Source organism: Macaca nemestrina, chromosome 12 (assembly GCF_043159975.1).
Source record: "Macaca nemestrina isolate mMacNem1 chromosome 12, mMacNem.hap1, whole genome shotgun sequence".
In the NCBI taxonomy this organism is placed as follows: domain Eukaryota; kingdom Metazoa; phylum Chordata; class Mammalia; order Primates; family Cercopithecidae; genus Macaca; species Macaca nemestrina.
Window position 1 is genome coordinate 52417522 of NC_092136.1, and position 13042 is coordinate 52430563.

Below are 13042 nucleotides of genomic sequence, written 5' to 3' on the forward strand. Positions count from 1 at the left end.
GGCATCTACAACAAACCCACAGCTGACCTTACACTTCATGGTGAAAGGCTGATGTTTTCCCCAAGACTAAGAACAAAGCAAGGATACGCACTCTCAGCACTCTTGTTCAACACAGGACTAGAAGTCTTCGCCACCACACTCAGGCAACAAAAGGAAATAAAAAACATACAGATTGGAAAAGATGAAATGAAACACTCTCTATTTGCAAGTGATACGACTGTCTATGCAGAAAATCCTGAGGAATAAACAAAAAAAAATTTCTATGACTAATTAGTGAGTTTAGTAAACATGTAGGATACAAGATAAAAACACAAAATCTATTGGATTTCTATATACTAGCAATGAACACATGGATACCAAAATTTAAAATACAACCCCATTTGCAATCAGTAAAGAAAAAAAAGAAATAACTATAATTTCTCTCAGCTAACCATTCTGTGGTTTAGCCACTTGAGGCCGTCTGTGCCATGAGGGCAGGGATGATATATTGTTTTGCTCTCCAGTGAAATAAAACACCTAGCGGGGACCCAGCATCTAGTAGGTGTGCACTATTTGTTTTCACAGCTCATGTCCTGCCATGTCTAAGATGAACCTTCTTCCCCATATGCTCCTAGTGAGATCATGGTCTATTAAAAAGTCCCATCTCCAGTTTCAGCCTTGGCAGGTCATGACTGCCAAAGGAAGTACGTGGGAAACAGTTTCCGCTCCCACTCTCAAACACACGTGGATTGTTACCCTTCAGCCAGGGTGTCACCAGCGTTTGCAGGCATTGGAAGTAGACTCCAGTAGGCATATCTCACCCCCCTAGAGGGCACACTCAGTCCCTCCCATGTCCCTCTAAAGGGGTCCCAAGGTTTGACCCAAAGAGCCCAGAGAAAATGAGACAATTCTCAGTGCTGCCTCACCTCTGCTGTGTGCTAGGAGGGATTCCAAGTGCCCTCCCTGTGTCTGAAAGCTTAGTCATGAATGCGAATTGCCCATCTGTGCCGAAAAAAGTACCGCAGAGTGAAAGAGGTTATGGAGGACAGGTCAGGGCCCAGAGAACACTCAGATATCTGTTTCCAAAAAATTTCCCCTCTTGCTTCTGAGGGTAGGAAGTAAGACTAATACTCATTAGGCAAAGCCAAAACCTCAGAATTATCTTGGCTCCTTTCTTTCCCCCATGCCCCACTACCAATCCCACAGCAAAAGTTGCTGGCCCACCTTCAGAACAGATCTCAAATCTAATGGCTTCTCCCCACCTCTACCACCCCAGCTCAGGGCCAAACCTTCCAGTCACACACCTGGATAACAACCACAAACGCCCGCTTCTCCCCTGCATTCCCCTTGCTCCCTCAGTCCACTCTCAACACAGCAGCCAGAGTGAGCCCTGTGAGACATGCCTCAGATGCTGTTGTTCCTCCTTCAAAACTCTATGTTCTGGCTCCTCTTGCCATTCCCAAGGCAACCAAATCCTTACAGAGACCCCAATGGCCTGCCCCCCACAACTCCATGCCCTCATCTGCTCCCACTCTCCTCTCCTCCCCACTCCATTCCAGCAGGCTTTGTCTTGCTGTTCCTTTTGCATAAAATGCTCTTCCTCCAGCTAAACACATAGCTCACTTCTCCACCTCACTCACTGCAACACACAACATGCCATGAGTTCACCAGAACTCACTTCCTTTTTTAGGGGGCACATGGCTAGACTTCCTTTGCCAGACTCCCTTGCAGTCAGGAGTGAACATGTGACTGAATTCTGGCCAGTGGGTGGGAGGGAGGGATGCTTCCTCCAGATGGGTCCATAAAGCCTTCCTCACAAACTACCCTCTTCTCTTCTTCCTCACGCTCCAGCATTTGAATGGAAAGGAAGCTAAAGCCCTTGAAGAAGGCAGAGACACAAGATAAAAGGAGTCTAGGTCTCTCAATGACTGCAAGGAAGGCTGCCTGCTAACCAGGAGAAGTCACTTTGGAAATTTTCTCCACAGAAGTGCAGTTTTGTTGTGTTGCTACACTGAGATTTGGGGGTTTGTTAACTTAACAATTTGGTGTACTTTCAAAGAGGCCTTCTTTGACCACTCTATTCAAAATCCTCCCACTTCCCATCTGACCTCCTTGCTTCATTTTTCTCCATAGTTGTCATTACCACATAGCATAATGTATATGTCATTTGTTATATGATCTCTATCTCCCCAAGTTAGAATATAAGCTGAAGGTGGGAGTTCTGCCTTTTTTCCCTTTGCTGTACACCCTGGGTTTACAACAGTTCTCAGCCTGTTGCAGGCAATCATTTGTTGCCAATGAATGAATGAATGGAGTACATGGACTCCAAGGTTAGAAAGGCTCACTGAGGCCCAGCTCTGCCATTTACTAGCTGTGTGACCTGGGGTAACTTACTCTACCCCTTTAAGGCTCATCTTCTTTATCAGTAAAATGGGAGAAGTAACAGTACCTACCTCAAAGAAATTGGGAATAATTAAGATCATGAACATAATGCCATAGCTTAGTGCCTGGTAACTGCTCAGGCTCTGTACATGACGACTGCTATTGTTAATCAGCTTGAGGCCAGAGGACAAGACTGGGTTTCGGGTCCTAGCACGGTCAGTGGCAGGGCAACATCTCAGAGAGGAAGAGGCTGAATGGATATTTACATGCACAAACTCTTCCAGAAGAAATCAAGACAAACACCTAGGTAGTGAGATTCAAGAGCTGCTTGAAAGTTCTCAGTAAATTGCCAACAATCAGAGGAACCTGCCAAGTGGGGGCAGGGGCGATGACAAGTGTATGTGGAGTCTGCAGAAAAGTGCTGCTTGTGGAGCGAGCACCACCCAGATGACGAGAGATCACTTTGTGCCTTTTAAGAAACAATTTTCACAGCAAAGCTCAAGAAAAGAGAGAGGCCTCTTGCATCATGGGGACAAGGTAATAAGGCTATAAAAATGGAACTCAAATAAACCACACACAGAGCCCACATGGGCCCAATTTTCCAGGGAAAATAGCAATTGCACAGCATTTAGATGGGGGAAGTCACACTTGTGCCTCAGCACAGTAAACAGCTTTCAAAAATCATTAGGCTGCAGAAAAGTCACCAGGTTTGCCAAATTAGCAGTGCCAGCTCTCACCTGCCTCCTCTGTCACACTCACCTCTTTCTACAGATAAGAGGACAGGGACAGTGATACTCATCAACAGCTATGATCCCCCAGGAACACGCAGCACCCTGCAGCCAGGATAGGACGCCACAGCAGCTCCAGCCTGGGTCACCCTGCTGCCCCTCTCCCGATGCCCTCACAGCTTTCTCCTTGGCCCAGACCTATTCCTCAGGTCTCACCTCCTGGGATTCTCTGCAGCCCTGGGCCTCACTGACAAACTTCTTAAAGCTCGTCTTCCTGTGGCCCCTCACGGCTCTCACCAAACCCTCCTCCCATCCCCACCTCTCCAATCCCCCTCATCTCCAACTCTGGTCTCTTTTCCACCTCTGTATTCCTGAATGTTGATAATCCCAGCCTCTAAACATATGGCATCTGTCCATCTTTCTGGTTCTAGTGACTGTTCTTTCCCCAAATCAGAGGCAGGACAGCTTCATGGTCAGAAGCACAGAGCCTGGAGCCAGATGAAATTGGTCTGATCTTGGCTCCACAGCAGTGTGATACTGGGCAATTAATTCACTGCTATATATCTTAGCTTCCTCATCTGTAAAATGGGGTAATAACAGTACCTCATTTGGTTCATTGCGTGGATTAAGTGAGTTACTACATAAAAAGCTCTTAGAACCATGCCTGGTACCTGATACTCTCCATAAAGTGCTACTATGCCCATTACTACAGGCATCCGATTCTTCAGCCAAATCCCAAACACTGCCCCATGTCCTTCCGTCTCTATCTCCTCTACTCAGGCTTTTTACCTTTGCTGAGAATGTCCAGCCTCCATTTCAGCCTGTCCTTCAAGGTGTTGACAAACGCAACCAGTTCCATAAAACCTTTCTTGATTCTCTTGCCTCTTGGCCCCATCCTGCCCAGCAGTGAGGCAGAACTCCTCCCTTCTCTAAAAGGATGGAGCTGACTTCTCCCAGGGCCCCCTTCTTAATTTCCCTTGAATAACCATTGCTTTATCCTTCCCACTCCCTGGTCATGAGCTTCTCAGAAACACGGGTGCATTGGGTTCTTTCTCCCTAAAGTTTTATTCCTTGCAACCTTATATAGTGTAAACATTTGCTGGTTTAAACTGAAATGCAAAGCTTACAGACCAAGTCTATATAATAAGCCACCAGAGACTGAAACAATAAAAACAACAACAGGCCAGGTGTGGGGGCTCACGCCTGTAATCCCAGCACTTTGGGAGGCCGAGGCAGGTAGATCATGAGGTCAGGAGATAGAGACCATCCTGGCCAACGTGGTGAAACCCCGACTCTACTGAAAATACAAAAATTAGCTGGGTGTGGTGGTGTGTGCCTATAATCCCAGCTGCTCGGGAGGCTGAGGCAGAAGAATCGCTTGAACCAGGGAGTCAGAAGTTGCAGCGAGCCAAGATTGCGCCACTGCACTCCAGCTTGTTGGCAGAGCGAGACTCCATCTCAAAACAACAACAACAACAACAACAAATCAGCAAGTCAGAGGAAGCCTTCCCCATCGCTCCAAAGCCAACACATACCTCAGGCTCAGCAGTACTGGGGACCAAGTCAGTGCTATTTGTCAATTTCATTCTAGTTATTTCCTAATGAGCAAAAAATCAAATCCTTTCAGCAAGTCTACAACCTGCTTCCACTACTAAATGGCATTTCCAGAGAAGCTCACTCGCAATTAAGGAGACGTGTTTTTTCTCGGAAATCTTATTTACTGTTTCTTGTTTTAGGGCATTTCTAAAAATACCCTTAAGAAGAGATCACTGTTTATTTTATTTTGTTATGTTTTCATCAGACACAGGAATACAGATCTCTTTGATTTTCACAGGTAGATTGCTGCTTCCAAGGATTTATTGGCTCCACTCCACACTCAGGAATAAACAAGTCACGAGTTACTTGTATACACACAGCCTTTCACTTACGACTAATTTCATGTTACTGTTTCCCTGCTTCCTCATTCATGAAAACCCCAACAAAAATGATTCCTAGCATTTTAAGTAAATTTTTGATATATCCTCATGACATTCTTCTTGAAAAAAGAAATTCTGATTCTCTATTAAATCTTGGGCCATTGCCACTAGCTAGACAAATGCCAACTAATGAAATGATTCCATAATACACAGAGATGACTTAATGTAGCATTAGCTGAAAGAGCAAAAATTAGAAGCGATCTAAATGCTCCATAACAAGCTCATGGCTTACTGAAAACATTCCCTTGATAGAATATTATACAGCCATTTTACATGGCCATAAGGAAGACGAGGGACCCATGGAAAAGGGCTGGGGCATAATGTTAAGAGTAAAGAGGCCACGGTGCAAGGGAAAGGCCAAGATTAGGGAAAGGCCAAGGTCAATTCAGAAATTCCATCCCCAAACAGCCAAGAGGAAAGGGAAGGGAACTCTTCCTACGTTTGCAGAATGAACCCATCTCTGGATGAGCGAACAACTTGCAGCCCCTCGGACACTCAATGTCAAGCTTGGCACTCTCCAGTGTGGCCACCAAACTCCCACCTGAAGGCCCAGGTCTTCCCAAGTCTCTGAGGCTAATGCTGGGCAAAGGCGGGAGGGATTTGCTTGCTTGCTGCTAATCTGACAGGTAAAGAAAGTGAACCAAGAAACTGGGCATCTCAGCCAAGGCCTCCGACTACTCAGCCCTTTGTCCTCTGTTGGTTCAGTTGAAACTCTGCCACCCCGAAGGTGCCTGAGAGCATGGGCTCTGCGTGCCATGTGCAGGTCCACAAGACAACTCCACCTCTGGAAGAGAAAATGACTCCAGAGCTTCTCTCCCAGTGCCCTCTCCCTCACTCCACCACAATCCCCAGTGTGGACCCCTCCTGCCAAATACAAGAGGCCATAGTCATTGCCCTGGAATTACAGTCTTCCCCCGACGGCCCCAAACCACCTACCTAACCATGCCTCCCAAGGCACTCACCCCTCCCCAGGTATGGCAGGGGCAGCTCTCCTGTTTCTTCTGCCACCCCCAGAAGCTATGCTCCCTTCACCAACCCAGATCCCTTACAGGCCAGCTCAAGCCTTTTCTCCTGCACCCTCTTGCCCCAGCCACCTCCAAATACATGGGTCTTAACACTGCCTCCCTGGAATGACCCCAACCTCTCAAAGCCTGAGTAGCCAAAAAGCCAGACTCTTATATGTGAAACAATCAGGTCACCTAGATGCTGTCATCCAAGAGACTCCTCTCTCCAAAATTTGCTCTAAATGTACCACTGGAGACTCTCATTTAGGTGGTTGTCAAGCTCTCCCTTGACACTCCTTGGGAGTGGGCACAAACATCAGACAGCAGTGATGCTGGAGCCAGGCCCCCTTGTAAGGGTCCTGATGGATTAAAGAGCTCTTTCCACCTCCCACAGCCGCCAGCAGCAAGCACTTCCTAAGCTCCCACCACATGCCAGCTGGGGGCGCAGACTGCCTGAGATACAAATCTGAACAGGCCAGTCTTTGCCCCACAGGAATTCCAACTGGAACAGGAAAAAGTGTGAGGTAAGCCCCACTACTGCAGTGTGATAAACGCCGAGCAGAGAAGGCAAAGTGAAGGGTAACACAGAGCACAGGTGGTGGTGATTTAATTCAGCCTCAGAAGGGACTACAGAAAGGCTCAGAGAAAGCCACATTTGAGCCAGAGACTGGACAATTAACAGAGACAATGAAAATACTGGCAACCATGTATTGGGTGCTTCCTGTGTGCTGAGCACTGTTTCCAACACTTTACCTGTGTGCATCCAAACTCATTCACTCATGCATCACTGAGCCCCTAATGCCAGGCACTAATCCAGGCACTGGGGATACAGCAGTGAACAAAATTTAACACTGGTGCCTGCCTGCATCAAGCTTATGTTCTGTTGGGAAAAAAAAATAAATAAAAATAAATAAAAATAAATAAATAAAAATAAATAAAAATAAACAAATAAGGAAAATGTAAATATATTAGATGGTGATAAGTGCTAGGAGAAAAAATAGAGAAAGGGAAAAAGGGAACATCTGGGGGCAGTGACCCAGATGGAACAATTTTAAATAGGGTGACATTTGAAAAAAAGACCTGAAGAAGGTGAGCTAACTAGCCATACACACCTCTGGGGGAAGAATGTTCCAGGCCAAGGGAGCAGGCAGTAGGAAGAGCTTAAACAGGAAGCATGCCTGGTGTGTTTGAAGAACAACACGGATTCCACTGTGGCTGGAGCAGAGCTAGAGAGGGGCAGGTAGGAGCAGCATATACAGCTGTGCAAGTTGTGCAATGCATAAGTTGGGGAGGAAGCAAGTGCCACTTACATGCACCACAAGGAGCTGTGCAGAACCCAGCATGATCAACCATACACCATGGCCCTGGGGTGGCAGATGAGGTCAGAAGTACCAGGAAGCTTTGAGGGCCATGCTAAGATTTGGCTTTTCCTCTCACTGGGACAGGAAGCTACTGTGAAGAGGGTTCTGAGCAGAAGCCTGCCCTGATCTGACCCTCGGTCACAGGATCACTGTGTAAAGAATGCACAGTAGCAGGATGAAATTGGAAGCAGGAGACAGCTTTGGAGGCTACTGCAATCACCACACTCAACTACAGTCTTAGCCTCATGGTCCCACGCAGTAGGTTCCATGAGCACTCTTTCACAGAATAAGAGAATGAGGCTCAAGAGAGATCTGGTCACTTAATCAATGTCACTCAGCTAGGAGGAAAAACAGGGGGAAGAGAGCATTCCAGATGGAATGAACAGCATAGGCCATGGAGCAGGAGCTTGGCAGGTCCTAGCACACTTGGGAAAGGGCAGGCTCATGGTTTGGGATGCCCAAAACCTCCCCTAGGGACACATGGGGACACGTGGCAAGGCCAATGGGCGAAGGCCTATCTGCGGCCTGCCCACACTCACACCAATACCCACCAACAGTCCCCAAGCTGGCACTGCTCCCTGGACCGCAGCAACTGCCTCCTAACCCATCTCCCTGCTGCACTCCTGTCCTCCTCACCGCCGACCCACAGGCAGCCAGAAGAACCCTTAAAAACATAAATCAGGTATTATTTTCTTGCTCACAGCACTCCAGAGGCTTCCTATGATGCCAGGCACACAGTAGACCCTCAACTGATGCTGGACAAATGGGCGACTGCTTCATCCCTATAGCATTCTCCAGGCTTGTCTTGTCTCAAAACCAAGGTAAGAATAACTTCTTCCTTTCCTCCTTAGCGCAGGGAGGTGACTCCACGCTGAGCGGAGCAGGGGTCTCCAGCCAGGTGTAGCTCATTCAGACCAAAGCCAGAGAGGGGAGCCATTCAAACGAACTAAGGGACCATTTACGTATTAAACTAATTTTTTAAATAAAATTGCTTACTACAGCGCAAACTAGATGTACTTTACTGTGCTGTGGCTATGTAAGAGGAGGACTGCAGAGACACCTGGGCTGTAAAGACAGCAGCGGGCACACTCTACATGGGAGCCCTGGCACCCTGAGGCCAAGCAGCACCCAAATACCAATAACTCCTGACAATACTGTCACAGGCAGGGGGACACTGCAGGAACCGCCTGAGGCTGACAAAGCCACAAGCGCAAGGTGGGACAGGAACGGCTTCCCCACTGAGTCTGACTATGAATTTAAGGGGCAGGGCTGATGGCCATATTCTTGTCTGCATGCTGATTACAGTGAGCCCATACTTATCTTAGAAACTGGGAGAAACTATGACACTACGGCTAAACAAAACTTCCCATATTTGAGCCAGAGAAGATTTGGAACAAAAAGAATACATTTCCCAAAGGGTCACTACCACTCCCAGGGTTTAAATCCAGGCCCTCTGAGGGCCTCATTCACAAGGGAAATACAGAAACATGTAGGTACACACATGCCTGTATGTAGATACATTTTTAAAGGAGGGTAATAACAACCAACAAAATGAGATAGTAATAAGCTCCCCTTTCCCAAGAAAACAGAATTTAGTAACAAAGAGTCTTTCTAGTGGGCCTGGAAGGAGTATTCAACCACAACATGAATGACTTACTCTCAGGTTAAAATCAGTCTATGGGTGGGAGAGGAGTGAGGAAAGCTCTAAAAGCCAAGTGATTCTCCAGACCCCTTCAGGAGGCAAAGAACTTGCAGATTCCCATACTGCATTGGACAGGTAAGAGACAAGCTTCAAAGGCTTTGTTCTTTGAAAAGGAAGATGGGGGAAAGGGCTGGGAAAGCCCTATCACTGATGTTTCCAGGAGGAAGGGTGCTGGGTCTCCATGGAGTGAGGGTCCTGAGGGTTCCCAGAAGGAGGGGACAATAGAGCAGGACAAACGGCCAAGCCTCTAGACCTGACAAAGAAGTACAAAGGCAGACTCAACAAGGATGCTCAGGGAAATCGCCTAAGTTTGCCTGACACCAAGCTCCTCTGGGTAGTCCACAGCCAAGCAGACAGTGCTGCAGAAAGGTCCTGTGAGCACTGGTAATCAAGAGTTTCAGAAAGGCTAACACCAAGGCAAAAATATTCTTATTGCATGCCAAGGCCAGACTCTGAGCCACCAGGAAGGGGTCTGGGGGTGGCTGGGTGATAGGGAGGCAAGGTGGAGTTAATGAAAATTGTTCCCTGAAAACACCAGCCCAATATCCTTGCTGGAGAGGCACTGAGATGCTGGTATCTCATTAAAAGTTGAAAATAATAGGGGAGAAACTATAAGCTTGTCTTCAGACTAAAGCTACAGCATGCATAAATCTGGACTCCTGTATGCAAATTTGCTCCTCATTCTTTAAAAAACATGGCTGTTCACCTGGGGCAGTCTAGAGATGGGTAACTGGAGTGACCAAGAGAGTTAGTCCCTAGTTCAGGCCCTCAACCTTTGCTATCTCCATCTGAAGGCCCCAGGTTGGCCCAGACTGGCTGAATGGGAGAAGCTCAGCCCTCCCAGGGGGGCTCCTCCACCTCCCCCTTCCCACCAGAAAGCCCAGAGGACACAGAAGGAGCCAGACCTTGCAATCAGGGATATAGGTTCCTATCCTAACTCTGCCCCCCTCCCCCACTTCTCTACAAATAGGTACCTGTAACCCCCTCTGGGACCATTCTTACAATCTGTAATTATCTTCTTCATTGATTTCCCTGCTAATCGTCTCTCTCTCTCTCTCCCTCTACCACTAGAATGAAAGTCCCATGACAGCCAAGGCCATGTCAGCCTTGGTCATCAGCCAGCATCTAGAACAGAGGCTGCCACATTGAAGGTGTTCAACAGATGAATGCATGCCCTGGGAACTGTCTTCAAACACCAAGCAGCCATCTTCAAGAGCCACTCCTGAGCCTGCCCTGCCAGCTGTGGGCCAACTGCTGCTGGATGGATGGCCCAGTGCCTTCCCCCAGGAAAGCTCAGCCAGCTCAGCACCCCAGCCCTTCCCTGCAGTCTTGATGGCTTCTCTTCACCTCATCCCAGGAGCACTGCTCAGGCCACTCACCTGAGCAATGATAAAGAGGAAGGGGAAGCTGCACAGGGACACGGACAGCAATGTGCTCTCTTCAGTCTACAAGAACACCGGGGGAAGAAGCCACAGCCAAATCAACAATGTTGTGAACATGAACATAGGACACTGGAAATGGCAGGGGCTCAAGACAGCCAAGGACAAAGTCATGCAATCCCAGGATAAGAAAGTCTGGGGACCCTGAGGTACATATGAGTACAGGATAAAGAAAAAAAATGGTGACACAGTGAACAGGGAACCCACAAAACTCATTTCCTTAGGTAACTATAATAAAGGCTAGTCAGATTCCAGGAGGAGAGTTACTCAGGACATCTTTCCTAACACATTACAAGCCCTTGGCTTGTTTCTTGACTTCCAGAAGGAAAGCATCATCTTTATAATAAGTTCCTCAATGCCTCACTCAGAAAAGAATATGGATAGGTCTGAGATAGTGTGACAGTTTATAGTCCAAGCCAGGTTGTGAAAAATAAAAATTCGTGATTTGGCTTGAGAGTGTTAATTTGTGAGATTAATTCTTAACTGGTCTTTCATGATGACAAAAGTAATTCACACTCATTGTTACCAAAACAGAGATATAGACCAATGGAACAGAACGGAGCCCTCAGAAATAATACCACACATCTACAACCATATGATCTTTGGCAAACCTGACAAAAACAAGAAATGGAGAAAGCATTTGCTATTTAATAAATGGTGCTAGGAAAACTGGCTAACCATATGTGGAAAGCTGACACTGGATCCCTTCCTTATACCTTATACAAAAATTAATTCAAAATGGATTAGAGACTTAAATGTTAAACTTAAAACCATAAAAACCCTAGAAGAAAACCTAGGCAATACCATTCAGGACACAGGCATGAGCAAGGACTTCATGTCTAAAACACTAGCAATGGCAACAAAAGCCAAAATTGACAAATGGGATCTAATTAAACTAAAGAGCTTCTGCACAGCAAAAGAAACTACTATCAGAGTGAACAGGCAACCTACAGAATGGGAGAAAATTTTTGCAAGCTACTCATCTGACAAAGGGCTAATATCCAGAACCTACAAAGAACTTAAACAAATTTACAAGAAAAAAAAAAGCAATCCCATCAAAAAGTGGGCAAAGGATATGAACAGACACTTCTCAAATGAAGACATTTATGAAGCCAACAGACACATGAAAAAATGCTCATCATCACTCGTCATCAGAGAAAAGGAAATCAAAACCATAATGAGATGCCATCTCACACGAGTTAGAATGGCGATCATTAAAAAGTCAGGAAACAACAGGTGCTGGAGAGGATGTGGAGAAATAGGAACACTTCTACACTGTTGGTGGGACTATAAACTAGTTCAACCATTGTGGATTCCTCAAGGATCTAGAACTAGAAATACCACTTGACCCGGCCATCCCATTACTGGGTATATACCCAAAGGATTATAAATCATGCTGCTATAAAGACACATGCACACGTATGTTTATTGCAGCACTATTCACAATGGCAAAGACTTGGAACCAACTGAACCGTCCATCAATGACAGACTGGATTAAGAAAATGTGGCACATATACACCATGCAGCCACAAAAAAAGATGAGTTCATGTCCTTTGTAGGGACATGAATGCAGCTGGAAACCATCATTCTCAGCAAACTATCGCAAGAACAGAAAACCAAACACCACATGTTCTCACTCATAGGTGGGAACTGAACAATGAGAACACTTGGACACAGGAAGGGGAACATCACACACTGAGGCCTGTTGTGGGGAGGGGGGAGCGGGGAGGGATAGCATCAGGAGACATACCTAATGTAAATGATGAGTTAATGGGTGCAGCACACCAACATGGCACATATATACATATGTAACAAACCTGCACGTTGTGCACATGTACCCTAGAACTTAGAGTATAATAATAATAAAAAAAAAGTAATTCACACTCATTGTTGAAAAATAGGAAACTACAGAGAAGGAGATGAGAATAAAAGTCACCTAAGTCACCTCTAATTCCATGAGGTGAGAACCACTATTAATATTTCGGTGCATTTTCCTCCATCCAAGCATGAGATTTTAAAAGAGTTTAGAGCACACTGTGAATACAATTTCAATTCTTGTTTTTTTCCAGTAAAGTCCATCTAAAAACACTCCACAGAGTTCCAAGAAAGAAGCGCTTTCCTTAGCAAATAAACAATTTAAGTAACAAAATGAATAATACAAACCCTTCATGAAGTTAAAAGAAAAAGAAACAAGACTAATTATTCCACTGAGCCCCCATTTTCCTACCAAAAGGAAAAAAAAATCACTAATATTAGGCCCAGAAGATAGAAACATCAAGCCCTTTTTTGTATCCTCTTATTTATGTTACATTTTCTATTAATACATATTGTTTTGAACAAGCCACACATTTTTTCCAAATCAACAGAAGCATTTTATAACTGCATCTTATTATTTTGAAGCAAGAAATCAAGTTTTGGTGGCCTTGGGAAGGTTTCATCTTCTAACCTGCCCATGGACCAAATCATTTAAA

At 45.9% G+C, this 13042-nt stretch overlaps 1 protein-coding gene across 18 annotated transcripts in view; it reads right to left on the bottom strand.

The window, feature by feature from the left end:
• BMAL1 (basic helix-loop-helix ARNT like 1) overlaps positions 1-13042 on the bottom strand; it is a 109831-nt gene that overhangs the window by 81341 nt on the left and 15448 nt on the right. The gene's annotated exons all lie outside the window — the stretch shown is intronic.